Source organism: Schistocerca nitens, chromosome 2 (genome assembly GCF_023898315.1).
Source record: "Schistocerca nitens isolate TAMUIC-IGC-003100 chromosome 2, iqSchNite1.1, whole genome shotgun sequence".
Lineage (NCBI taxonomy): Eukaryota > Metazoa > Arthropoda > Insecta > Orthoptera > Acrididae > Schistocerca > Schistocerca nitens.
Window position 1 is genome coordinate 773,564,583 of NC_064615.1, and position 26,983 is coordinate 773,591,565.

The 26,983-nt window shown below is 40.9% G+C and overlaps 1 non-coding gene across 1 annotated transcript; it reads left to right on the plus strand.

The window, feature by feature from the left end:
• Positions 1-10,809: 10,809 nt before the first annotated feature.
• Trnap-cgg (transfer RNA proline (anticodon CGG)) lies at positions 10,810-10,881 on the plus strand. Its single transcript has one exon. It is a non-coding gene; the product is annotated as a tRNA-Pro (tRNA).
• Positions 10,882-26,983: the final 16,102 nt, after the last annotated feature.

The window sequence follows — 26,983 nt, forward strand, 5'->3', positions numbered from 1 at the left end:
CTTTGAGAAAAGAATGTATTCTTAAAGTTGAACTGGATTTTAGTCAATTTATGATTTTACAGCTGTCATGTGGGAATTGCATAATAGATCAAAAACGCGAAGTATGGTACCGGAATTTCCCCATAGATGGTGCTAGTCTTCAGTGTGGGGACAGTGAGACCGAGTCTGCAGCGCCATCTGCTTCCTCTAACGGGCTGAAGACGAATGTCAACTCACAGTAATGCAAGTTCCATACATCGGTATCTGTTTCAAACCCGTAAACATGCCGAGTTTTGTGCCTGCGAACTACGATTTGCGGACAGCATCGGTTTTCTGTTACCGTTTGAAGAAAACTGCTGCAGAATCGCGTCAAATGCTTGTCGAAGCTTGCGGCAAACATGCTCTTGGAAAAAAAACCAGTGTTTCCAGTTGTTCAAAAAAACCAAAAATGATGATTTTGACCTGAGAAACGACGAGCGCGGGAAACCACCGAAAAAAGTTCGAAGACAACGAATTGCAGGCCTTATTGGATGAAGATGATACTCAAACTCAATAGGAACTCACGGAATAATTCAATGTGAAGCAGAAAGCCGTCTCTCTTGGGTTGAAAGCTATTATAGGAAAGGCGCAGAAAGTGGGGAAACCGGTATCGCATGAACTGAATGAAAGACAGCAAGCAAAGCGAAAGACCACTTGTGAAATACTGCTCGCCAGATACGAGAGAGAGTCGTTTCACCATCTAAGGTGATGAAAAATTGATATATTTTGAGAATCGTAAGTGTCGTAAACCGTGGGTGAATTCAGGCAAACCATCGACATCCACTGCAAGACCAAATCGCTTTGGAAAGAAGACAATGCTCTGTGTTTGGTGGGATCAGAAGGGTGTCATCTATTATGAGCTGCTGAAACCTGATGAAACCGTTAACACAGGTCGCTACCAACAGCAAATGGTCGATTTAAATCGACCATTACGTGAAAATCTAACAGAATATGGAAAAACGTAACACGAAGTCATACTACTCCATGATAACGGCCCATCACACACAGCAAAACGAGTCAGGGAAGCTATCGAGGCGTTCAGTTGGGAAATACTGGGGCATGCAACTTATTCTTCAGACTTGGCTCCGTCCGATTATCATCTATTTGCATCACTGGGACACGCTCTCGCTGAATAACGCTTACAGACAAAGCGAAGCGGGCCCCGCGTCTAAACCCAAATCCCAAAGATATTGCAGGTTTACTGAGATCGATTGTCAGAAAAGCAAAGATATGTTTATTCTCTGCCCATCGATAAATCAACGGAAATATTCAAAATGATGATAGTTTGCGAATGGATTGCCACCTTCCTAAATACTGGTGTCTATTGTATTTTTGCTCTGCACTTTTTTCAGATATAACAAAAAGGTTACTCCCCTGAATGTGTCTCACGCAGGTCTGTTATTCTGTCTCCATAATTAAATTTAAATAAGCCAAGCTGATACTTCTATATCGGTTATCAATAAAATTGCGAAGGTGCATTCGTCTTTGTTTTATGAGACCCTGACCACTGTTCATTTAAGTGAAAAGAGTTTACAAACATCTTTAAAGATTGAAAAGTCTTTTATGTGAACAAATTGAAAGCGTTACCCTAGATGCAAATAAAATGACAAAAAGATCAAGTAAACTGTTCAACAAGACTAATGAGCTCGCTGGTGCCTTGAAACAATAATTCTCCTTGCAAAAACCTCTTCTCTCACCGCTGACAGCTAGCTTCCCAATTTCTATGTTTAGCGCGTAAATCCTACGCAGGCATTTCTTTTATGGAGGCCTTTCCTCAGTGTGAGAAATGTTTAATTTTTTCTTGGCCGAGAGTATTTCTTTCCTTTTATTTAAGCTTCGCGTATTGTGCATTTGTTTAGCAGCTTCTTTCTGAGTGAGCGCTCATTGTATGTGGACATGTGAGTGTATTGTGGTTTTTTAATGTATGTTCCTCTACACCTGCTTGATGTTTGTTTGCAGCACAATTACACCTACGAACGCTGGCGCATTGTAGTGTTCAAAGCAACAGAAATATTACACACTAGAAAGGAACAATGTTTTCACAGATTGCATTTTTTTCCACTGGGATATAAGACAAGAAGTGTCTGTCGCAGTTGTTAGATCGGTGTCTGCTGCTACAATGGCAGGTTATCAAGATTTAAGTTGGTCTGAATGTCTACATCTACATCTAGATGGATACTTTGCAAATCAAACAAATCACATTTAAATATTGGCAGAGGGTTCATATTCTCGGAATCGTTATCGATAAGAAGCGAAAACCGTACAAATTCTCGATTACACAATTCTGTGTTGTTCCAATCTCGTTTAGCGCGACGAAAGAACGAACACCTATATTTGATTTCCCTTATTTTATCATGGTGATCGTTTCTACCAAGGTAAGTCGGTGTCAACAAAATATTTTCGCATTCGGAGCAGAAAGCTGGTGATTGGAATTTCGTGAGAAGATTCTGCTGCAACGAAGAAAGGCTTTGTTTTAATGATGTACACCCCAAATCCTGCATCATTTCAGTGACACTCTCTCCCCTATTTCGCAATAATACAAAACGTGCTGCCCTTCTTTGAACTTTTTCGACGGTGGTGTAGTCGGCGCACGAGCGATGGGACACATCACGAGTGTGTCCGCAGGTAACGTAGAACGTGCACCGGCAGCCTCTTCTCACAATGCGCCCCACTTGCTGCCCTATGGTTTTAGCGTGGGACGACATATGTAGCGCACTTCTTAAAGACCCTACATAAAATAAGAACTATCTTGTTCTGATACTGCTGTGCGGGTCCTCTTACAATAGTAAAAGACGTAGATGATATTATTTTTATTTTGTGTGGTATTATTTGGCTGCATTTCTCAGCATACATCTGTGTATGAACTATGCCATGAATCACCTCTCAAACGCGGCGCTGACTAGCGTCAAATTCTCACTGCATCTCAGTTAAATGTGTGGCACTCAAGATGGCAAAATCGCTAGCACTTAAAAATGATCCAATGGTACCGCCCGTCCACCGTGTCATCCTCGCCTATAGGCGTCACTAACTGCGGATATGGAGGGACACACACCGCTTTCTGTGCCGTCAGCTTTCATAACCACAGCCGCTACTTCTCAGTCAGGTAGCTCCTCAACTGGCCTCACAAGGGCTGAGGGCACCACGTTCGCCAACAGCGCTTGGTAAATGCGGACAGTCGCCCATCCAAATGTTAGCCAAGCCCGAGAGTGTTTAACTTCGGTGATCTGATGGGAATCGCTGTTTGTACCATATTTTGAGACTAGCAGACTCACCATAACCTTTATGGTACTTCCCGTCGATCTAAAATCATGAAATTAGGAAGTAAGCTAGGTTCCACATTACAGTTAAAGTATAAAATTCGTAAATTGTTAATTTCTAATCACATCACAGATTTTTTTCACTTCTTATGCAACTGTCAATCAGTCCGTCGGTTAACACTCCTTTCCGTGAAGAATGGTAGATGTATAAAGCCGAAATTTATGTTTCGTACGAATGTCTATGATTCCTAGACGCCGGCCGCGGTGGTCTAGCGGATCTGGCGCTGCAGTCCGGAACCGTGGGACTGCTACGGTCGCAGGCTCGAATCCTGCCTCGGGCATGGGTGTGTGTGATGTCCTTAGGTTAGTTGGGTTTAAGTAGTTCTAAGTTCTAGGGGACTTATGACCTAAGATGTTGAGTCCCATAGTGCTCAGAGCCATTTTTTGATTCCTAGGCGGTGTGCAAAAATTTAAGCTCCTGCATCAATGCAGTCAACATATACTGCCATTTGTCACATATTTTGATATCTTCTCGAAATCGTTATCGATAAGAAGCGAAAACCGTACAAATTCTCGATTACCGGGATGGATGAAACATCTATAAACATATTTAAGTTTCTACGCAAAACCTATTGTCACTTCTCCGGATTTTTATAAATCATTAACATTATGAGCCGTGGAGCTCAACATGATCTAGATTAATGTACTTGAATGAAATATACTGAAAGTTTGCTTTTTTGCTACATTTCTTCTGTTCTGTGGCAGCTCCGTAGCTGAGTGGTCAGTGTTGATGGCTGCTCTGTGGAGGATTCTTCCTTGGTGGCAGGACTGGTACAGGGTGCAATCAGCCTCGTGCTGCCAACTGAAGTGCTACTTGATCGAGTTGTAGCGGCTCCACGGTCTGGAAAGTCGGCAAAGCGGCCGAGAGAGTGGCCCCTCCATACCTCGTCTATATCACGCCGCAAGGGAGAGGGTGACAAGGCGGCCGGCAGACATCCACTAGACCTTCACAGCCTGGATGAGAGGCTCGTAATGTGTCTAACATGTTTCCCTACAGCGACAAATATAAAACATGTTATATTTAAAATTGAAATACTGATTATTGCATGGATACGAATCTCAAATTTTCACTCATCTTTTTTTAAAGTAGAGGTGTTCTTGGCGATGTTAATAAATTGTGTTGAATACCATATACAGGGTGTTCCACAGCTCATGTTACACACTTCTAAAAGTTATAGGGGGGACTCAGAGGTAAAGTTTTACGCAGGAACCCATGTCCGAAAACACACCGAACGACGCTACAGAGCGTCAAAGATACAGACTCCGGCGTCTGTAAAAGTATGTATACATAGAGTGATTCCTTGATGAAGTTAGAAACTTTCAAGGATGATGGAGAAGGATAAATGTTTAGATTTGAGGGACGGGTCGCTGTACCGGAAACGAACGAGTCGAAAATTATACGCGAAAACCGTTCTGATACCTCTTGCAGCGGAATGCATGTACCTGTTCTGTTGTTGCTAAGATTGTAGGGCAGCCTACTTCCAGTGCTGGTAAATGGACCAAAAAAGAAAGAGTCTCGTACATATGGACACAAAAATGAGTACATAAGGAGCTATGAGCATATATTCGCTAGATGAGATGTGTTTCACACTAGCCAAGATGAACAATTGCTCTTAGCTCCTCAGGTTTGCGTTTTAGAACCCACGTTTACTGTCCATTTTTTCTTCTCTTGGTCCATACTAATACCGCCGAAAGTTTGAAACCCTGAATTATAGCATCAACACTACTGATACATGTATTCCACAGTCGAATGTATCAGAACGACTTTCACTTGTAACTTTCGATTTGTTCGTTTCCGAACTAGGGACCCTTCCCTCAAATTGATACGTTTGTGTGTCTCCATCATCCTTGAAAATCTGTAGTATAATCACGGAATCACCCCGTATGAATTTCACTGACGCCGGTGCCTATAGCTTCAACGCTATGTAGCGTCGTTGAATGACGTTCCCGGAGAGGAATTTTTATATCAAACTTGGTTTACTAAGTCCCCTCTACAGCCTCTATATGTGTGTAACATGAATTGTGAAACATAGTATACTGTTCAGTTCTTTTGATTTTTAACCTCTTTATTTCATTTAACCATGCATTTCAAATTAAAATGTTGTACAGTTAGACAAGAAACGTTCAATAATATATTTCAGGCTCTTTTTGTTCGGAAACTGCTCTAAAATGCTACATTTAGCGGTTAGTTACCCCAAAATTTCCCCAGGAATGATGCACACCACACGTTCAGCAGGCTGGTCTGCAGATTCTAACTACGACACTGACGCAAACGGCGTTGAAGTTTTAATTAGCTCTCTCCACTGATGGTTCGACCTTGTGGCATGGGCTAGTCGTGCTGAATGGCGTTAAAATAGAGAAACACAATGGGCATAACCATTGCATTTGGCCGCACTTGTCGAGCTTATTTCTGTTCTGGCGATTCAAAATGCTTCCATTAGGACGACTGAGCCTTAGTTTCGACGCCATATCCGTAAAGCCATGTTTTGCCAACTATTATAACAAGTTCCGGTAGTTCTGCAGTCTTATTGACTTCATCAAGAGACTTCTGATCAAACAGCATTCACCACTGTTTCTGTTAGAAACTCAACAGTTTTAGAAAAAAATACTTGCTGTTACACGTTTTACACAGAAAACATAAAAAAAGTGACACGGCACGAGTGACGAGTGAACAGAGAGCTAACATTATCAACAAATTTTCTGATAACATTCAGCGGTCGTTCGTAATCACGTCCTCCACTTTTCTGCACGATTTCATCGGACGATGATGGGATGGAGCGTGCAAGTCGCTCGTCATCGTGAACACCTCCACGGCTCGAAGTGCTTATACCACCCGTACATCCCTGTTTTATTTTCAGCTGAATCATCGAAACCTCAGGCTGTGAAGAACTGTGCAAAGATAGTGTCTTACTGAACTTTAGAGCGCGTGAAGACCCGAAATGATACTTAAGAGACTGATTTGATCCATTATAAACAAACTTAAGAGACTGCTTGATTGAAGAATACTCGTATATCTCCCAGAACAAAGAATGATGTACTAGTTGACGCGAGTACTTCGTTGAGGATCGGATAAGTGCTGGCATTTTAGATAGCAGCAAATTGTATACTTATATTGCCTACTGACTACCGATTTCGGTACACAGTACCATCCTAAGGCTATCCTGTGACCACAAAATATGATTGTATAGTTAGCAAAGTAGTGTAAGAGCAATTTACGAAATATTATCCTTTATGACAGCAGACATATGGTATATAGTGAACTTCAAAATGCATAGATAGCCTCTTATCCCCGCCACTCAGTCATCACACTTGCTTCCCAAATACGTGTGTCCAATACTAAAGGAAAAGGATATGTTGAGCTTTAAACGCATATAAATTGCGACCAGCAGTGGTAGAGAGCCCCCAATGTACAGAGTTAATTTTATTTATTATTATTATTATTATTATTGTTATTATTACGTCTTAAAAATCACAGTGTAAAAGATATCTAAATATAGCATAAAATTTGTACATTAGAAACTACATAAAGAATGGTCCCCATTGCAATAAAATATTAAAAGCAAATTCGCAAATATGTTTAAACAAATTTCCATTTTACCCTTATAGACTGTTTATACCACTGAAGGACGTCGATTTGATTACAAATCTTTAAATTAAGCGAGTGTTGTAATAATAGCGTTAAATAATGATTTAATCATTTAGTTGTTGTTGAAAAGAAATGAAGCCTCCAAAGGGAATAGTGACGTACTGCGGCTACGTATTACTTTGCAACCATCTGTTGACGATCTTTGGCCACATCCCCAGTTTCATGTTTGTCCAAGCAGTGTGCGTGTGTACGCTGGGGCTCTCAGCGGCGCTGTAACATGATTTCTTCACGCCGAGTCGCGGTTCACCGACAAGCCACGGCTGCGGTAACCTTCGCATATAGGTAATGTGCATTTATGAAAGGCTGCATATAACGGCTTTTATATAAGGCGGCCACATAGGACCAGAAACAAACGTGCAGTGCTGTGTACATTATCCGATTGTGCCACTACAATACACTTATTATGTTTTGAACCTGGCGGTGCCATATGTCTACAGGTAATGAAACGATTATAAGTCCATAGTTATTTTACGCATTCCCAAATTAAAACGGTAGGCCAATTTCATTAAAATATCGTGGTGATACGGCCCCTATCAAGCTGAAATAATTTTTTTAACTATTTAAAACATAGTAAGCATTTGCATATATTAAACTAAGCACTGGGTGCAGTGGTTACTTGGAGCTTGCAGAGGATAGAGCAGCAAGGAGGCAGTATCAAACCAGTCTCTGGACTGAAGACAACGACAACGACAACAACAACTATAGATTTGCACACAGTAATATTGTGTGTGTTGCATCACGAGGGGAGGGGAGGGGGGGCAGGGTTAGGGGAAAGGGTCACAAGAGGGGAATGTAAACAAAGGAATGAAAAACTAATAACACTTCACAAGTTCAAAGGTAAAAGATGGTAGGGCGGCAGATTGAACTTAAAAAGGAAAAAAAAAAGTCAGTAAACTGTAGATCGAAAGAGTATGCATACAACCTTATATCCATTTTATAGACAGTTCTAGGAATTGCTCCTCCCTCAGGTCTGTCTGATCGTTAAATAACTTACCCAGTTTCGTGTGACAGTAAATTTCCGCTTCCTTCAAGATGTTCATCAGTGTTCAAAATTTCAAGATTATTTCCTATGTCTTGTATTGTATGCTTATTTTGAATAAGACGTTACGGAAGATAAATCTTTTAGTTGCCCTTGCAGTATGTTCTTTGAACAAGGTCAGAAAGTTGCGACCTGTCTCTCCAGTATAAAAACTATTGCACTGACTACAGGAAATTTTGTGAACACCTGAATTTCGTCAGTCAACGCTATTGAAAAGTATGTTACGCAATCAACTTCTACATTTGAAGCTTATCTTAACCTTTATCTTTCGAAACAAACTTTGTTTTATCCGAGATGTCACCCATGAATATCAAGCTTACGTATTTTGTTTCTTGGACCCAAATCTTGGTTAATCTTGTTTTCGTTCAATTTCCTCAGTCCTGTAACCACTACCCATAGCGATTTGCTTTACGCTGTGCGCCTCCTTAGCTTTCTCATGGTTAGCAAGATGCAATTTCAAAATTCTGTGGAGCATAGATTGAAAGAACACCGTTTTCTGTTCTTATGGATGGTTCGAACTAACACTTAAAATTGCGTCGATGACTTTCTAAAAATTCCCGGAGTATGTTTGCTGTGGTCTTCCTTTACGTATAAACCAAAAAAGTTCATAGCCTGCCCCCCCTCCCCCACCCCCCACCCTTCCTTCTTCGTATTCCACAGTAAAATTTAGTTTCGTATAGATGTTGTTAAAGCTTATTAGCATACGATCCGTTTCTTCCCGATCACCTCTAAACTACAAAATCGTGTCTTCAGCATTGTTGTTGTTGTGGTCTTCAGTCCTGAGACTGGTTTGATGCAGCTCTCCATGCTACTCTATCCTGTGCAAGCCTCTTCATCTCCCAGTACCTACTGCAACCTACATCCTTCTGAATCTGCGTAGTGTATGCATCTCTTGGTCTCCCCCTACGATTTTTACCCTCCACGCTGCCCTCCAATACTAAATTGGTGATCCCTTGATGCCTCAGAACATGTCCTACCAACCGATCCCTTCTTCTGGTCAAGTTGTGCCACAAACTCCTCTTCTCCCCAATCCTATTCAGTACCTCCTCATTAGTTATGTGATCTACCCATCTAATCTTCAGCATTCTTCTGTAGCACCACATTTCGAAAGCTTCTATTCTCTTCTTGTCCAAACTATTTATCGTCCATGTTTCACTTCCATACATACCCTGTATAATAAATGCGCTTGCTTTTACGTCAGGGAATATTTTAAAAAATCTGCTCTCTACTTCTGTAACAAAAATGTCAGCAACGGTCGCAGTTAGTGGGCTTCCCATGACCAATCCGTCATTTTATGGTATATCTTTGTATCAAATTTGAAGTACTGAATGTCGATCCTAGTTCCAGGAGTTTGATAAGCTCTGTATTTGTACCCATTCCCAGCGTCATCTGTTTTAACAAGTTTGCTTTTATAGTGTTGGTAGTCACGATTTAACGCTCTTATTGCGACTACACGTGCTTAATTTAAAGATTGATGGTCAGATCGATGTTTTATATTGGTATAAACAGTCTATAACGGTAAAATGTAAACTTGACTAAACACATTTGCCATTTTGCTTTAATCTTTTATTACAGTGGGTACCATTTTACGTAATTTATTAAGTCGACATTTTATGCTATTTTTAGACATGTTACACTGTAATTTATTTAATAGAATAATGATAAGTAAATAAATAAAATAAACTCTGTATATAGAGGGCACTCCTGTCACTGCTGTTCGCAATTTACAGCTACTTGAAGATCAACATAATCTTTCATTTAGTGTCTGACACACCTACTTTGGGTAGGAAGAGTGCTAGAGATAAGATTGCGTGCCAGCAGTAAGAGGTTATCTACACATTTTAAAGTTCACTATATGCCGTACTTCTGCTGTCATAAGGGATAACATTTTTGTAAATTGCTCTTGCACTACTGTGCTGACAATTTAATTGTATTTTCTTATCATGGAATGGCCTGAGAATAGTGCTGTGTACCGAAACTGATAGGTGGTGTGCAAAATAAGTACTGTACCGCTCGCTGTTTCACCGGTAATATGTCGGGAATATATAATATTCCGACTACATGGAAATGTAAGATTTACCTAGCAGCAACTGTACTGTTTCGGCGTCGGATAAGTTTGAAAACCACGAACTTGACAGCACCAATGTGAGACATGGTACAATTATTTATTAATATACGATACAAGGCTTGAAGATGCGTGACGGTAATACAATCACTGTGTAACAATACAACTTATTCATGAAACGTCCAATTAAGAGAGACTATGCTGGTATACTGTTCATCGAAGTAAACTTTGAACTGTCGATATTCCACTCCTATATGAAACTAAAGCTAAAATAAAATTTTTCGTCGTCCCCCCTTTCGTCTGCAACAAGTGTATTCATACATAGATCATAGTATTCAGTAAGAGCAATATGTTGTAGATACGGCAGATTGACACAATGACAAATATTATTCAAGAAATATGTCCAATGTGTACCACCCAGCAAGAATAACTGGTCCTACGTGCAGGACTTGATAAAGCAACTTAATGTAAGAAATATTTGTTAGCACTTGATATAAATATTGACCGTTAGCGGGCACAACAGTAGAAGCGGCATCACTTATGCAGCTGTGAATGACTCGTATTGCCACGTCAGCCGGGTGCCGCAACTCGGAACGCCGGCGCACAGGCAACCCGCAATACATATCGTCTACGTATTCCTATTCGATGTATAAGCACTTCATTACGGTGAAATATTCACTGCATTTATCGCACTTCTACCTTGTACAGAAGATATTACCAATGTGGCTCGTTGGTCTAGGGGTATGATTCTCGCTTCGGGTGCGAGAGGTCCCGGGTTCAAATCCCGGACGAGCCCACCATTTTTATCTTACCATAATCATACCTCTAAACCAAATCATTTATGTGATTGAGAATTCCTATGATAAAGATGAGTAGTTTGCAAATATTATTAAATTTTGGAATTCCAACGTGAATTGGATATGTGCTTTATCTTCCAACTGTCCCAATTAGTCTGATCAGTGTGTAATGAAATGCGTTATGTAGTAAAATAAAGTAAATGCCAGCTAAGGTATAAGCGTGTAACGTAACATATCTGAAAGGCCAAGATGTAGTTTCAGTATACGCCATAAATCAAGGTAGATGTTCTAACAACTTACTACATTTAAGGCACCAAAAGAAACAATAAAAATTTCGGAATGAAAGGAAAACATATTAATTTCTGACGATATTCGAAGGGCAGTTACATAGCTTTCAAAGACCTCGAGCTGTATATAGCGAGTGAAATGTTTCATGCTGTGCCATTGACAAGACTGCAATGTGAAACAGAACTTATTCATTCCGTTGAGATCACTAGATGAAGTTACCAATTAGGTTCAAACTATAAAATTAGATTATTCGCCCGAAAAATTGAAATATTCACATTTCTAGTTTCCGTGGCCGCACGGAAATAGGTTAAATTTTCTATGGTGACGTTAGACATCGAAAGAGCGACACGCACACACAGAGAGAAGCTAATATGGGAGATGGATAACGGAGTGATGAAAGGTATATTAGTTGAAGCGACACTTTAATGATGCTGAGGGAGAGGAAATGGACTTTGAAGCTCTTTATTAACTACGTACATGAGCGGGGTAACTGCCCAAGAGGACAGTAACGGACACCATAAATACGACCTTCGTAGACATCCATTGCAGTGCCCAGTAGCTACGAAATCCTTTAAGAAAACACGTAATTTTCCTGTATACTGTAAATGGGCACAATAGGAACTCTGTAATTTTGAATATCACGGAGAAGGTACGTTTCTGTAGTTTTCGTTCGCGATGGTTCGATGAAATCTTCGTGTAAAGTGCACCGCGTTTCAGCCGATTTTTGCATCTCAGCGTTTGGAAAATTCACATGGGAAGGAAAGTTGACATCTGTCACAGAGGTTGCCCAGAAATACGTAACTAACCAAACAGGGGCTACCATTAAAGACAACTGTTTGAGACAAGGATACGAATAAAGCTCCCGCTGCACACAGAGATTGTATGTTAAGATACACGCTTACAAGGTGCAATAACTGTTTCAAAAGAACGCCAAGGCACAAGTTTCGGAAAGCACACAATTATAATGTCACGTTAGAAAAGTAGACCAAGACTTTGTCCTTTTTTCAATGTTTACTCAACCAGAAGTTACTTTGGCGTTTGAATACACTTTTTCTTTTTAAAGAAACACATCACAATAGGCTGAACTATCACGTCACAATATAGTGCTATTCAAAGCTACATAGTTTCTCTCTATTATCCAAGACTACAATATCAGTATGTCAGAAGTGGAATCAGTAGTAGGATAAGCAGGAGGTAGCCGTCAATCCATTGTCAGGTTACTAGAAAAATACTCAGTCTACGTAACAAACATCGAAATCGAAGGAAAACTGAAAAAGGTTTTGACTCCCTCAGTTGTAAAAAAAGGAGAATCAAAATATTGTAATATATATGCAAATAAAAGAAAACGCAGTCCATCCACCGTTTGTTGTTTTTCCCGAAAAGCGGTAAGTGGTTGACTAGTAGAAAAGATCACCAGTATTCTCCTACAGATTCTAATTTTTTCAAACTGTGCTCAAAAATCATGTTGTAATCGGGGATCATGCCACTATTTGGAAATTACAAATAGGCAGTGCGAAAGAGTGAGAAGTGAGGTTGAAGAATGTATTTTAGTGTTAATTTGTCCGTTCTCAAGGGCTACAAGCAGATAAATTAAAATTCGACACAGGAAGCTCATCAGCTGCTTTCTATTTTTGTGTTAATTGTGAATGAACCGTTAAGTCTCTTCCCTATATTACGTCACAGATTCGTTGTGACTCGTCCGGTTTTTAATCTGTTAAAGCAAACGGAGCATTGTATGTCCGAAGACGACAGTGAGAAACTACCATGTACACCGTATACAGCAGGTCTTGCACACTGCATGTACACACTTATCTAATAGGCCACACCGTATGGTAACAGATACATTATTATCTCAGCAATGCAATACCAATTCTTACACCATGTGTTTGTTGCTCGTTATTACGATAGCGCTGATCGCTTTTCTCATTCTCGATAATAACGCAATTTCTCAAAGAAATGTAAATATTACGAATAAAAACTACATGTTCTTTAAAAAAAGTTGATTTAAAAATGATGAATTTTAACACTAGTGCAATGACTGATACTTCTGTTTATTACACGGTTATTAGTAAAAATTGAGAACACCTATTTTAACCGAGAGCGGAGAAATACCGAAAAATCCAGGATATTCAGAACTAAAATTCCTGTATCGGTTTTAACCGGTCTGTTTTTCCCAGCCCTACCATAAAGTTTTATAGATGACGATCTATGACAGGTCTTACGACAGTATGCAACACTGCTGCTGGCTCGAGTGTTTCGGAGCATACCGTGCAGCGCACGTCGTGCAACATCGTGTCCAGCAGCAGACAACCCCTACGTGTTCCCATGTTGACCCAACGAAGCCGTCAATTACGAATTAAACGGGCACGGGATCATCGAGACTGGACCGTGAATCAGTGGAAACTCGTCGCCTGCTCGGATGAATTGCGACACTTGTTGCACACGGCGAATGGTTGTGTCGTGATACTCCGTGATCCAGGCGGGCTGTTTCTCGAAACATGCACCACGCAACGCATGCAGTCAGTATTATGCTACGGCAACAAAACATGGAGTTCTGTGGGAACTGGGGTGGTAATCGAAGTCTTCTTCACCGCTGTAGATTCTGTGAGCCGATTCTGGACCACCTGCGTCCCTTAACGCTTGATGTTTCCTCCGGCGGCGATAACATCTTCCACCTCGATAACTGTCTGTTTCACAAGGCCAGCACCGTGCTACAGTAGCTTCAGAAGAACTGGAGTGGAGTCAGGTAGTCGCCCATCAAATTCGCCTGATCTGTATCCGATGCAGCACATCTGAGATACCTGTGGGACCCCAACTCGGTAACCACTGAGCACTGGGCAGTAATTTGCAGGAATTTCGGTTCATGTGAGTAGACATCTGTGCCACGTACCTCTAGAAACCTACTTCGGACGTGTCGAATTTGCGCCGCCCAGAACTGTTGTTGTACTGCGTTCCTTAGCTGCAGGTGGTCGAACTGATTTGACATCAGTATAGCGTATTAACGCCTTTTGTGAGTAACTCTACTACATCTACATCTACATTTATACTCCGCAAGCCACCCAACGGTGTGTGGCGGAGGGCACTTTACGTGCCACTGTCATTACCTCCCTTTCCTGTTCCAGTCGCGTATGGTTCGCGGGAAGAACGACTGTCTGAAAGCCTCCGTGCGCGCTCTAATCTCTCTAATTTTACATTCGTGATCTCCTCGGGAGGTATAAGTAGGGGGAAGCAATATATTCGATACCTCATCCAGAAACGCACCCTGTAGAAACCTGGCGAGCAAGCTACACCGCGATGTAGAGCGCCTCTCTTGCAGAGTCTGCCACTTGAGTTTATTAAACATCTCCATAACGCTATCACGGTTACCAAATAACCCTGTGACGAAACGCGCCGCTCTTCTTTGGATCTTCTCTATCTCCTCCGTCAACCCGATCTGGTACGGATCCCACACTGATGAGCAATACTCCAGGATAGGTCGAACGAGTGTTTTGTAAGCCACCTCCTTTGTTGATGGACTACATTTTCTAAGCACTCTCCCAATGAATCTCAACCTGGTACCCGCCTTACCAACAATTAATTTTATATGATCATTCCACTTCAAATCGTTCCGCACGCATACTCCCAGATATTTTACAGAAGTAACTGCTACCAGTGTTTGTTCCGCTATCATATAATCATACAATAAAGGATCCTTCTTTCTATGTATTCGCAACACATTACATTTGTCTATGTTAAGGGACGGTTGCCACTCCCTGCACCAAGTGCCTATCCGCTGCAGATCTTCCTGCATTTCGCTACAATTTTCTAATGCTGCAACTTCTCTGTATACTACAGCATCATCCGCGAAAAGCCGCATGGAACTTCCGACACTATCTACTAGGTCATTTATATATATTGTGAAAAGCAATGGTCCCATAACACTCCCCTGTGGCACGCCAGAGGTTACTTTAACGTCTGTAGACGTCTCTCCATTGATAACAACATGCTGTGTTCTGTTTGCTAAAAACTCTTCAATCCAGCCACACAGCTGGTCTGATATTCCGTAGGCTCTTACTTTATCAGGCGACAGTGCGGAACTGTATCGAACGCCTTCCGGAAGTCAAGAAAAATAGCATCTACCTGGGAGCCTGTATCTAATATTTTCTGGGTCTCATGAACAAATAAAGCGAGTTGGGTCTCACACGATCGCTGTTTCCGGAATCCATGTTGATTCCTACATAGTAGATTCTGGGTTTCCAAAAACGACATGATACTCGAGCAAAAAACATGTTCTAAAATTCTACAACAGATCGACGTCAGAGATATAGGTCTATAGTTTTGCGCATCTGCTGGACGACCCTTCTTGAAGACTGGGACTACCTGTGCTCTTTTCCAATCATTTGGAACCCTCCGTTCCTCTAGAGACTTGCGGTACACGGCTGTTAGAAGGGGGGCAAGTTCTTTCGCGTACTCTGTGTAGAATCGAATTGGTATCCCGTCAGGTACAGTGGACTTTCCTCTGTTGAGTGATTCCAGTTGCTTTTCTATTCCTTGGACACACAACTAACACACATATTCTTATAAAACGAACATTCATACTAATTAAGTACTATTATAGAGCAATTTGCTGAGTAGAGATCATGAACGTTGGAAAATTACTGTTATAAACGCTCCTTACGATATTTATTCTTTGCCTTTATTCCACGGTTAACTCTTGATACATCCGTGTCAGCTTGGTCTTGTTTTGGATTGACGTAAATTCAGATTGAGTTCTATCTGGAGAAAGAATGAATTGTGAACCAAGTTGTACATTAAAGTGTCGAAAGAAGTTCTCAGAAGACGAATGAAGAATTATGCCAACGATGTCTATGGAATTATTGGGATACAAGAATTGAAAGAACAATAAATAACTTTATTGATCGATTGCTGGAGAGACTAAATTTCAGTTCTACTCCTACTTATTTCACTAATTAGTCACAAAGGTTCCAGATCGATGGCATGGGCGTGATAGGGAGTCGCCAATTCGGCGGACGAGCCTGCAGTAAATCATCAATTGTATTTAACAAGACCGCTACGAAATGACGACTTTCGTCTCGGGACACACCTTGCACCGAGTGTAATCCGCCGACCCTAACTATTTTTTTTAATTTTTTATTCCAGGAACATCGAGAGAAGGAACATTCCCTTCTTTGTAGATTTGAAATTGGCGTAATCACTGTAAGAGTAGTGCAAGTAGAATATTTTAGCAATTCGGAAATGATCTAAGACCATAAAACGAAAGCTTATCGGCAACGAGAGCCGGATGTGTATCCATTTGACGTACGTCTTTACAGTTAATACCTGTTACGCCCAGAGCACAGATACTAATGACATTTGCGGAAGATAATAGTTGCTGCTGAACAGTTAATACTGAACACACTTTAGATTCCTGTCAACAGGATAAAGCTTGACTACTAAATTACATACACTAAATATACCGTAATGTTATTAATTTATTGAGATAAGAAGTCAGTAAAAACATAGACACAGAAAGGAATAATATTAAGCTCAATATCATCGAAATAGTCACAGAACCACTTGATAAAAGAAAAATAGATGGGAAAAGACGACTCAGAATTTGGTACACAGAAATTAAAGAAGCCATTAAGGAAAAACATTTCGCTTGTTTGAAGTTTTTACAAAAGAAAATCAGAGATTTGGGAAGCACACAGAATAAAAAGGAACACTGCGAGACACACAGTGCGCAAAGCACAAAAAGAGACGGTCGGCAATAATGTGCATGCAAAGCCATGAAAGCCCTGAACAAGGAAGAAGAAGACATTACTTCAGTAAATTTATTCTATGAATAATGGATTAATCTTTATATAGACTTACGGTGTACACGAAAGGCCGAAGATTATACGACTTTCTCTAGTGTAAGTGCAATGAAGCAATACTGCATACACAAATACTACGAAAAGGGCTATAACAGGCTTTGAAAGGCGCGAAGAATAGGATGGAATAAATGCCGAGCTAATTAAGTATGGAGGATTACCACTAGATAAAAGACTTTCATAATTAATAAAAGAATGTTGGAGGAACAGTAAGATAATAGACCTTTGGTACACAGCAGAAATAATCTTCTCTTCAAGAAAGGGAAACGTCATGTACAGACGTTCAGTTGATTATAAAGAGTATTACAGAACACAAAGAATTCGATGTAGAAACTCGTATAGCCTTTACAGACCCAGAGAAAGCTTTTGACCGTGTGAGCGTTGATAGCTGATGGACGATTGCCCTCATGTGGGCATCCTTACCACCTAATAGAGGTAGTGAAAGGCTTTTACAAAAATACATGAGTTGTAATAAACACAGTAAGGAATGATTTAAAGGAAGAATGTATTAACCAGAGCGTAAGACAAAGGTGAGAACTACCACTTACACTTTTTAATATGTACACTGACTTCATGAAAGTGTAAAGTAAACAAAGGAATTAAGATACCGAATAATGAATACCTGAATATGCTTTTCTTTGCTGATAATACTGTTATTATTCAAACACACGAAAATGACAGGCAAAGATCGGTATGCCACTTGAACGAAATATGCAAGAAATAAAACTTCAAAGTTTCCAATAATGATACAAAAATAAAAGCATTTCGAGGAAGATATCCACCGAGGTCAAAAATTGTTTGAGATGATTCAACTTTAGAACAAGTCCAGCAGATTTCTTATGTAGGCTGTAGTTAATTTTGACTTTAAATCTGATACTAAAAGTACTCAAATTTCAAGCATTTTGTGATACCATTAGCATAACATTGGACCATAAAGTACAAAAAGAGACCATCATAAAATTTGGCAGTTGCTGTGTTATCCTGTCGAAGCAAAAGCTTGATTACCATAAAAGAAACAAGAAAGTAAAATTCAAACAACAGAGATGGAAACAATAAAGTAAAATTCGAACCATCGAGAAGCAGATACCTGCAAAAGAAGAGACATGATTAAAAATGAAGATACTTGAGCGGAATTAAATATTTTCGACATGAATGAGAAAAATCAAAAATATCGTGAAAATTGAAGCCATCTCGTGAGAATGCCACGTCACATAATTCCACAAAGATCCTTTGTTATAAGCCGAATGGGAAAAGAGATACTGAAAGTCCTCGGAAAATATGAGAATGATTTTTTGTGTGTTCGGACCAGGCAATACCCTAATTGTTGAGAAGAAGAAGAAGAAGAAGAAGAAGAAGAAGAAGATGATGATGATGATGATGATGATGATGAAACAGCAGCACAGCAAGACTTGTGGTACTGTAATGTGCACTGTATTAGTAATGAAATCTATAGACCACATGATTCTCTTTTTCCTAATGTCAGACGGCATGATTGCACTTTTAACAGGTCCTGTAGATCAGTAATTGTGAAGTAAGCAGCTTAGTCGGACAAGACCGCGTCGCTACGTCCGAACTGTTCGCTTACCGGACGAACTTCGGCACGGTCGTCGCTGACTGGCTATCGTTTTATGGCCGTCGCTCCACAACTGTGCATTTGCGACCCACAGTTGTCTGGAAAGTTTTGCTCTATTCGACGACCCTTGCTCTGTTCTGACCTTATTACCAGATTGTTTTCCTCGAAGCTGTATAGTGTTTGATGAGATCTGAGATGAGAGATGTACAGTTGACGGGCAATTGACGAAAAAATTATTTTACTACGAAGTGTGTGTCATAAATCAAAATCAGTAAAATCAATTTTGTCTTGGTGCCAGTGCTATTACTTTCGTTATAAAAAAAAAAAAAACTGTCGTCACATTTTCGGAAAGTTCAGGCTGTGCCCACATGCGGTGACTCGATAACAATTACACCGAGTCGTAAGCAACTGGTTGCTACACAGAGTAATATCGGTTGCTTTGTGTGCTAAGGTCCGTAACAAAATTGTGAAGACCCTTAGCCGCACCGCACTGCCAACTGGAACCGCAAACATTTGGGGTGTACGCATACTGTTTTATTAGTGGAACGTACTGGCAGTTAGTTGACAGATAGTTACAGGCGGACATTCGCAGCACTGGTTTACGAACTTGCACCGGGTCTGTGATGAGACCATATCTATCTTTAATCTCTAAAAGTCCGCACAAGTTCTTGCAATACAATTACAGCATTGCTATACATCTCGTACGTTGTTTTTCCACATAATACCGTTTATCTCTTCTTTTTCACCTACTCGTTCTCCATTTAATGTAATTTCAAAAAATTATGCAGTTTTACCAGCCTTTCTGCCGTGATTCTAGTCCGACCTGAGACACACATACATAAGTTATTCGAGGTTACAAATAAATGTATCGGTCGGTTGCATTTGCTAACAACGGAGATGGCTGTTGACGCAACAAGGTGTTGCACCGGCGATAATGAGTAATATTCTCGCGAGGCCCATCGAATGTTGGTGTGCTCATGAAGGAAGGCGAACTTTCTCGACCCGACGAAGGAAAGACTTATTAGTGGGCTACTGTGTCAAGAACTGATCTAGTAACGTAAGTAGTTAGAATGAGCACTGATTTATTGAAGCTAATCTTATCACACAAATGTTTGAGACCCAGTAATCAATTTCGTAATACTGTGTGATCACAAAGTAAGCAAAAAATAATCAACAGTGCACACTAAAGGAAAAATCGTGCTATGTGAAACTGACATACATAAATTCTGTAATAGAACAACTGACAGTGTGTAATCAGTTTTAAAAGCCTCTCAGAATTACCAAGTGTAAATGTGGTCAGCTTGTAGTTACCCCTAGTGTCATGTAATGCACAGCAGCACCGCACGAAGTAACTGAATAATGATATAATACAAGAAATAAATCTACTCGTACTATTTGAAAATCGGAACGCCTCTCTACCATGTTCTGCATAAATTATTGCATGGAAACACACATAAGTTTTCTATACTCATCTTCAAGTAATGTACTGGGTGTCCGAAGTCGGAGTACACCCCCCTGTTTCGTCGAAAACCCTGTGGAAATGGGGGAAACCTAAACATTCCGGTAAGGTATGGATGAGGCGATCTATCTCTTACGGTATGTACCGACATGGGCGCCATCTTGAAATCAGCCATTTTGAAATGTATAACTTTTTTTGGAAATGCGTTGTGTGATGTATCTAGTAACACCAGTGTTTTCTGACAAATTCATTCCTGTAAACAGATTCGAAGTAGCAGTAACGGTTAAAAAGTTAAAATGTGTTCAACATGGTGTCCCTCTTGGTCAACGCACATTTGAAGGAGCTTAATCCAATCTCCATGCACTCGCAGATGGGTTTCCGCAGAAATGCCGGCACACGCTTCTTCAGTGCGTTCCTGAAGATGGTGTGTGTTTCTTATTTTATTTGCATATACGAGTTGCTTTAAATGACTCCAAAAATAAGTGGTGAGAGATCAGGTGATCTGGGCGGCCACTCCACGGCACCGTGTCGGTTAATCCATTGACCAGGAAACTGACCGTATAACCATTGACGAACAACTGCTGCATAGTGCGCTGCGGCCCCACGCTGTTGAAAGTAAGAGCGAAAACTGCCACCTTCATTCAGAACCAAGGGAAACACCACCCTTGCAGCATTTCCAGGTAACGTTGAGCACTTAGGTTCTGGTCAATCAAACCGCGCCCAGCTACACGGGTAACCCATATTCTACACCACACCATAACTTATATGTCACCAGCTACCTTGGTAGGTTCCATCCAGTGTGGATTCTGGTCATTCCAGTATTTGTGGTTGTGATGGTTAACTTCACCACTGACAAAAAAGTTTGACTCATTACTGAACAAGATACCTTGTGCAAGAGAGGAATCTTGTTGAACAGCATACGTATACCTGGGTCATCCTCTGCTAGGTGCTGGAGTAGCTTAATCTTCAATGGACGCCATTGGTAAGCACGAAGGATTCATACGTTCGATGAGTGGCTCATTCCACATTCTGCTGATAAACGTCGTGTGCTGCGGTGTGGGTTCTTCACGAAGGTCGCCAAAACCATTGTTGAGGTTGTGTCGTCAATAGTATTTTTTGGACGGCTATTTCGTGTCTTCTCAGTCACGTTCTAATTTCTCGGAATTCGGAAATCAAGCATCTGACAGTGTTCTGTGAAACTGGAGGTTTTTGTGGGCGCCGATTGTTAATATCTGCCGTTATGACATGAAAACTCCGTTCTCCAGACATCAAAATGGCCTCAGTTATCACCTCCTTGGTCAAAGCAGTCTTCAGTTACTTGCAACAAACTTCTGAATTATAAGTGCTACGTCGAATCTGTTTACAGGAATGGATTTAGCAGAAAATGCTGATGTTATTTGATACATCATGCGATTCCCTTTCCATAAAAAAGATTTAGTTTCAAAATGGTGCTCATGTTCGGTTTTTACGGTAAAAGATAGACCACCTCACCCATTGTTGTTGTTGTTGTTGTTGTTGTTGTTGTTGTTGTCTTCAGTCCTGAGACTGGTTTGATGCAGCTCTCCATGCTACTCTATCCTGTGCAAGCTTCATCATCTCCCAGTACCTACTGCAGCCTACATCCTTCTGAATCTGCTTAGTGTATTCATCTCTTGGTCTCCCTCTACGATTCTTACCCTCCACGCTGCCCTCCAATAGTAAATTGGTGATCCCTCGATGTCTCAGAACATGTCCTACCAATCGATCCCTTCTTCTAGTCAAGTTGTTCCACAAGCTCTTCCCCCCAATTCTATTCAATACCTCCTCATTAGTTATGTGATCTATCCATCTAATCTTCAGCATTCTTCTGTAGCACCACATTTCGAAAGCTTCTATTCTCTTCTTGTCCAAACTATTTATCGTCCACGTTTCACTTCCATATATGGCTACTCTCCATACAAATACTTTCAGAAAGGACTTCCTGACACTTAAATCTATACTCGATATTAACAAATTTTTCTTTTTCAGAAACGCTTTCCTTGCCATTGCCAGTCTACATTTTATATCCTCTGTACTTCGAACATCATCAGTTATTTTGCTCCCCAAATAGCAAAACTCCTTTACTACTTTAAGTGTCTAATTTCCTAATCTAATTCCCTCAGCATCACCCGACTTAATTCGAGTACTTTCCATTATCCTCGTTTTGCTTTTGTTGATGTTCATCTTATACCCTCCTTTCAAGACACTGTCAATTCCGTTCAACTGCTCTTCCAAGTCCTTTGCAGTCTCTGACAGAATTACAGTGTCATCGGCGAACCTCAAATTTTTTATTTCTACTACATGGATTTTAATACCTACTCCGAATTTTTCTTTTGTTTCCTTTATTGCTTGCTCAATATACAGATTGAATAACATCGGGATTAGGCTACAACCCTGTCTCACTCCCTTCCCAACCACTCCTTCCCTTTCATACCCCTCGACTCTTATAACTGCCATCTGCTTCCTGTACAAACTGTAAATAGCCTTTCGCTCCCTGTATTTTACTCCTGCCACCTTCAGAATTTGAAAGAGAGTATTCCAGTCAGCATTGTCAAAAGCTTTCTCTAAGTCAACAAATGCTGGAAATGTAGGTTTGCCTTTTCTTAATCTTTCTTCTAAGATAAGTCGTAGGATCAATATTGCCTCACGTGTTCCAACATTTCTACGGAATCCAAACTGATCTTCCCCGAGGTCGGCTTGTATCAGTTTTTCCATTCGTCTGTAAAGAATTCGCGTTAGTTTTTTTGCAGCTGTGACTTATTAAACTGATATTTCGGTAATTTTCACATTTGTCAACACTTGCTTTCTTTGGGATTGGAATTATTATATTCTTCTTGAAGTCTGAGGGTATTTCGCCTGTCTCATACATCTTGCTCACCAGATGTTAGAGTTTTGTCAGGACTGGCTCTCCCAAGGCTGTCAGTAGTTCTAATGGAATGTTGTCTACTCCGGCGGCCTTGTGTCGACTCAGGTCTTTCAGTGCTCTGTCAAAGTCTTCACGCAGTATCATATCTCCCATTTCATCTTCATCTGCGTCCTCTTCCATTTCCATAATATTGTCCTCAAGTACATCGCCCTTGTACAGATCCTCTATATACTCCTTCCACCTCACCCATACCATAGTGGAATATTTAGGTTTCCCCGATACTGCAGGGTTTTTGACATAACATGGCGTATTGCAACTTCTGATTCGCCCTGTATTGTTACCTGAAGTGCAGGAGAGAACGACAACATATGAGTGCTGAATCCTGTAATCAGGTTCCAGCTTACGAAAAGTAATCGATCTGTGAGTCTCTGTAGTGCTACTTGACTAAATACGAACCACGCTCACAATTTATCACCAATGTAACACGCAGAACGTCGTGAAGAAGTTTCGTGATCATACTATTGTAATAGGGGGAGACTTCAATCTACCAGGTATAGAATGGGATAGTCACACAATCAGAACTGGAGCCAGGGACAGAGACTCTTGTGACATTATCCTGACTGCCTTGTCCGAGAATTACTTCGAGCAGATAGTTAGAGAACCAACTCGTGAAGCTAACGTTTTAGACCTCATAGCAACAAATAGACCGGAACTTTTCGACTCCGTGAATGTAGAAGAGGGTATCAGTGATCATAAGTCAGTGGTTGCATCAATGACTAAAAGTGTAATAAGAAATGCCAAGAAAGGAAGGAAAATCTATTTGCTTAACAAGAGTGATAGGGCACAAATCGCAGAATATCTGAGTGACCACCATCAAACGTTCATTTCTGAGGAAGAGGATGTGGAACAAAAATGGAAAAAATTCAGAAACATCGTCCAGTACGCCTTAGATAAGTTCGTACCGACTAAGGTCCAAAGCGAGGGGAAAGATCCACCGTGGTATAACAATCATGCACGAAAGGTACTACGGAAACAAAGAAAGCTTCACCATAGGTTTAAGAGTAGTCGAATCATAGCTGATAAGGAAAAGCTGAACGAAGCGAAAAAGAGCGTAAAGAGAGCAATGAGAGAAGCATTCAACGAATTCGAACATAAAACATTGGCAAACAATCTAAACAAGAACCCTAAAAAGTTTTGGTCATATGTAAAATCGGTAAGCGGATCTAAATCCCCTATTCAGTCACTCGTTGACCACGATGGCACCGAAACAAAGGACGACCGAAGAAAGGCGGAAATACTGAATTCAGTGTTCCGAAACTGTTTCACTGCGGAAAATCGTAACACGGTCCCTGACTTCAGCCGTCGCACGGACGCCAAAATGGAAAATATTGAAATAAACGATATCGGAATTGAAAAACAACTGCTATCACTTAGTAGCGGAAAAGCATCCGGACCAGACGAGATACCCTTAAGATTCTACAGTGATTATGCTAAAGAACTTGCCCCCTTTCTATCAGCAATTTATCGTAGATCTCTGGAAGAACGTAAAGTACCTAGCGACTGGAAGAAAGCACAGGTCGTTCCCATTTTCAAGAAGGGTCATAAATCAGATGCGAATAATTATAGGCCTATTTCACTTACGTCAATCTGTTGTAGAATAATGGAACATGTTTTGTGTTCTCGTATTATGACGTTCTTAGATAATACAAATCTCCTTCATCATAACCAACATGGATTCCGCAAACAGAGATCATGTGAAACCCAGCTCGCCCTATTTGCCCAAGAAATTCACAGTGCCGTAGACACTGGCGAGCAGATTGATGCCGTATTCCTGGACTTCAGGAAGGCATTTGATACGGTTCCGCACTTACGTTTAGTGAAAAAAATACGTGCTTACGGAATATCGGACCAGGTTTGTGATTGGATTCAGGATTTCCTAGAAGAAAGAACACAACATGTCATTCTTAACGGTTCAAAATCTGCAGATGCAGAGGTAATTTCGGGAGTACCGCAAGGAAGCGTGATAGGACCCTTATTGTTTACAATATACATAAATGACTTAGTTGACAACATCGGTAGCTCCGTGAGGCTATTTGCAGATGACACGGTTGTCTACAAGAAAGTAGCAACATCAGAAGACTCGTACGTACTCCAGGAAGACCTGCAGAGGATTAATGAATGGTGCGACAGCTGGCAGCTTTCCCTAAACGTAGATAAATGTAATATAATGCGCATACATAGGGGCAGAAATCCATTCCAGTACGATTATGCCATAGGTGGTAAATCATTGGAAGCGGTAACGACCGTAAAATACTTAGGAGTTACTATCCGGAGCGATCTGAAGTGGAATGATCACATAAAACAAATAGTGGGAAAAGCAGGCGCCAGGTTGAGATTCATAGGAAGAATTCTAAGAAAATGTGACTCATCGACGAAAGAAGTAGCTTACAAAACGCTTGTTCGTCCGATTCTTGAGTATTGCTCATCAGTATGGGACCCTTACCAGGTTGGATTAATAGAAGAGATAGACATGATCCAGCGAAAAGCAGCGCGATTCGTCATGGGGACATTTAGTCAGCGCGAGAGCGTTACGGAGATGCTGAACAAGCTCCAGTGGCGGACACTTCAAGAAAGGCGTTACGCAATACGGAGAGGTTTATTATCGAAATTACGAGAGAGCACATTCCGGGAAGAGATGGGCAACATATTACTACCGCCCACATATATCTCGCGTAATGATCACAACGAAAAGATCCGAGAAATTAGAGCACATACGGAGACTTACAAGCAGTCGTTCTTCCCACGCACAATTCGTGAATGGAACAGGGAAGGGGGGATCAGATAGTGGTACAATAAGTACCCTCCGCCACACACCGTAAGGTGGCTCGCGGAGTATAGATGTAGATGTAGAAATAACATCCGCAGAGTGAAGTGTATTAAATGTTGCGCATTATAAACTGTAACGTCTCACCAAACCTGCAACTGCAATCGCCACCTCCGAACAGTTTCCTAGTCACGGCCTTCATCCATAAAAAAAAGGGATTTCAGCCTCAGTCGGCCGCATGGTCTATTCACCCGCTTAACGCCAGATTGGCTGCCCCCGAGCGGAACTCGCCAAATTTGGAACACTCTGCTACCGCACTGCCAAACAAAGATGTAACTCAAAGACTTTGCACGACCTTTCGATACCGATTACAGGATTTTTCGGGAAAAGTATGTAAATATTAGTCGCTAGCTGAAGAAAGCAAAACCATGAATAAAATGAAAAAGCTGTTTAACACACATCAGTCAGTGTAAAAAAAAAAATCTACGTACGCCGTACGCATTTCGTCCACAGTTTTTACGCCCAAAAAAGTGACTGTGGAAGGTCTGCGAAAAGACTGATTAAATTTCTAACTGGTGCAATGAATGGCAGTTTCCTTTACGTACGGGTAACTATGCATTAGTGCAAATTGGTAGGCGGAACCCTCCTGTAATGTTCAAATTCAGTACATATCTCGACATAATGTTGCGAAATGATGTGAATCTGAATGCTGCGTGTTTGGTTCGCCTGTGTAAGAGTCATGTTCGTGTGCGCCTTTGATCACTCTATGACTTAGTCAGCTAAAACTGCATCGGGTACAATCATGGTTCCGTAGGAAACCCTAAACATTTTTCCGTGAAGACACTGACCGCCTTCTTTCACAGTGGGATAAATGTATTAACAGTTATGGCGATTACTTCGGAAGTAATAAACGCCGACTTACTTCGTTTCTATCTGTCTCGTTTCGATTTGACTGTCCCTTACATGAGCTTGTGCTGAAAAGTAGTGCCTCCCAATTTTTATGTGAAATCTCTTAATGGTTTTTTAAATAAAACGTTCTTTATTAATATTCTACATCTTTAATCTTCACTCTACACTTCTGCAGCCCCCTCCCTCTAGAGGGCTCCGAATTGTAGCACGTAACAAGGCGGTCTGTAACATAACTACATCGCAGCATGAGAAACAGCGTGCTGTAATCGAATTTAGAGTTCTAAGAGTTCGTCCACACATGGAGCATCCTTT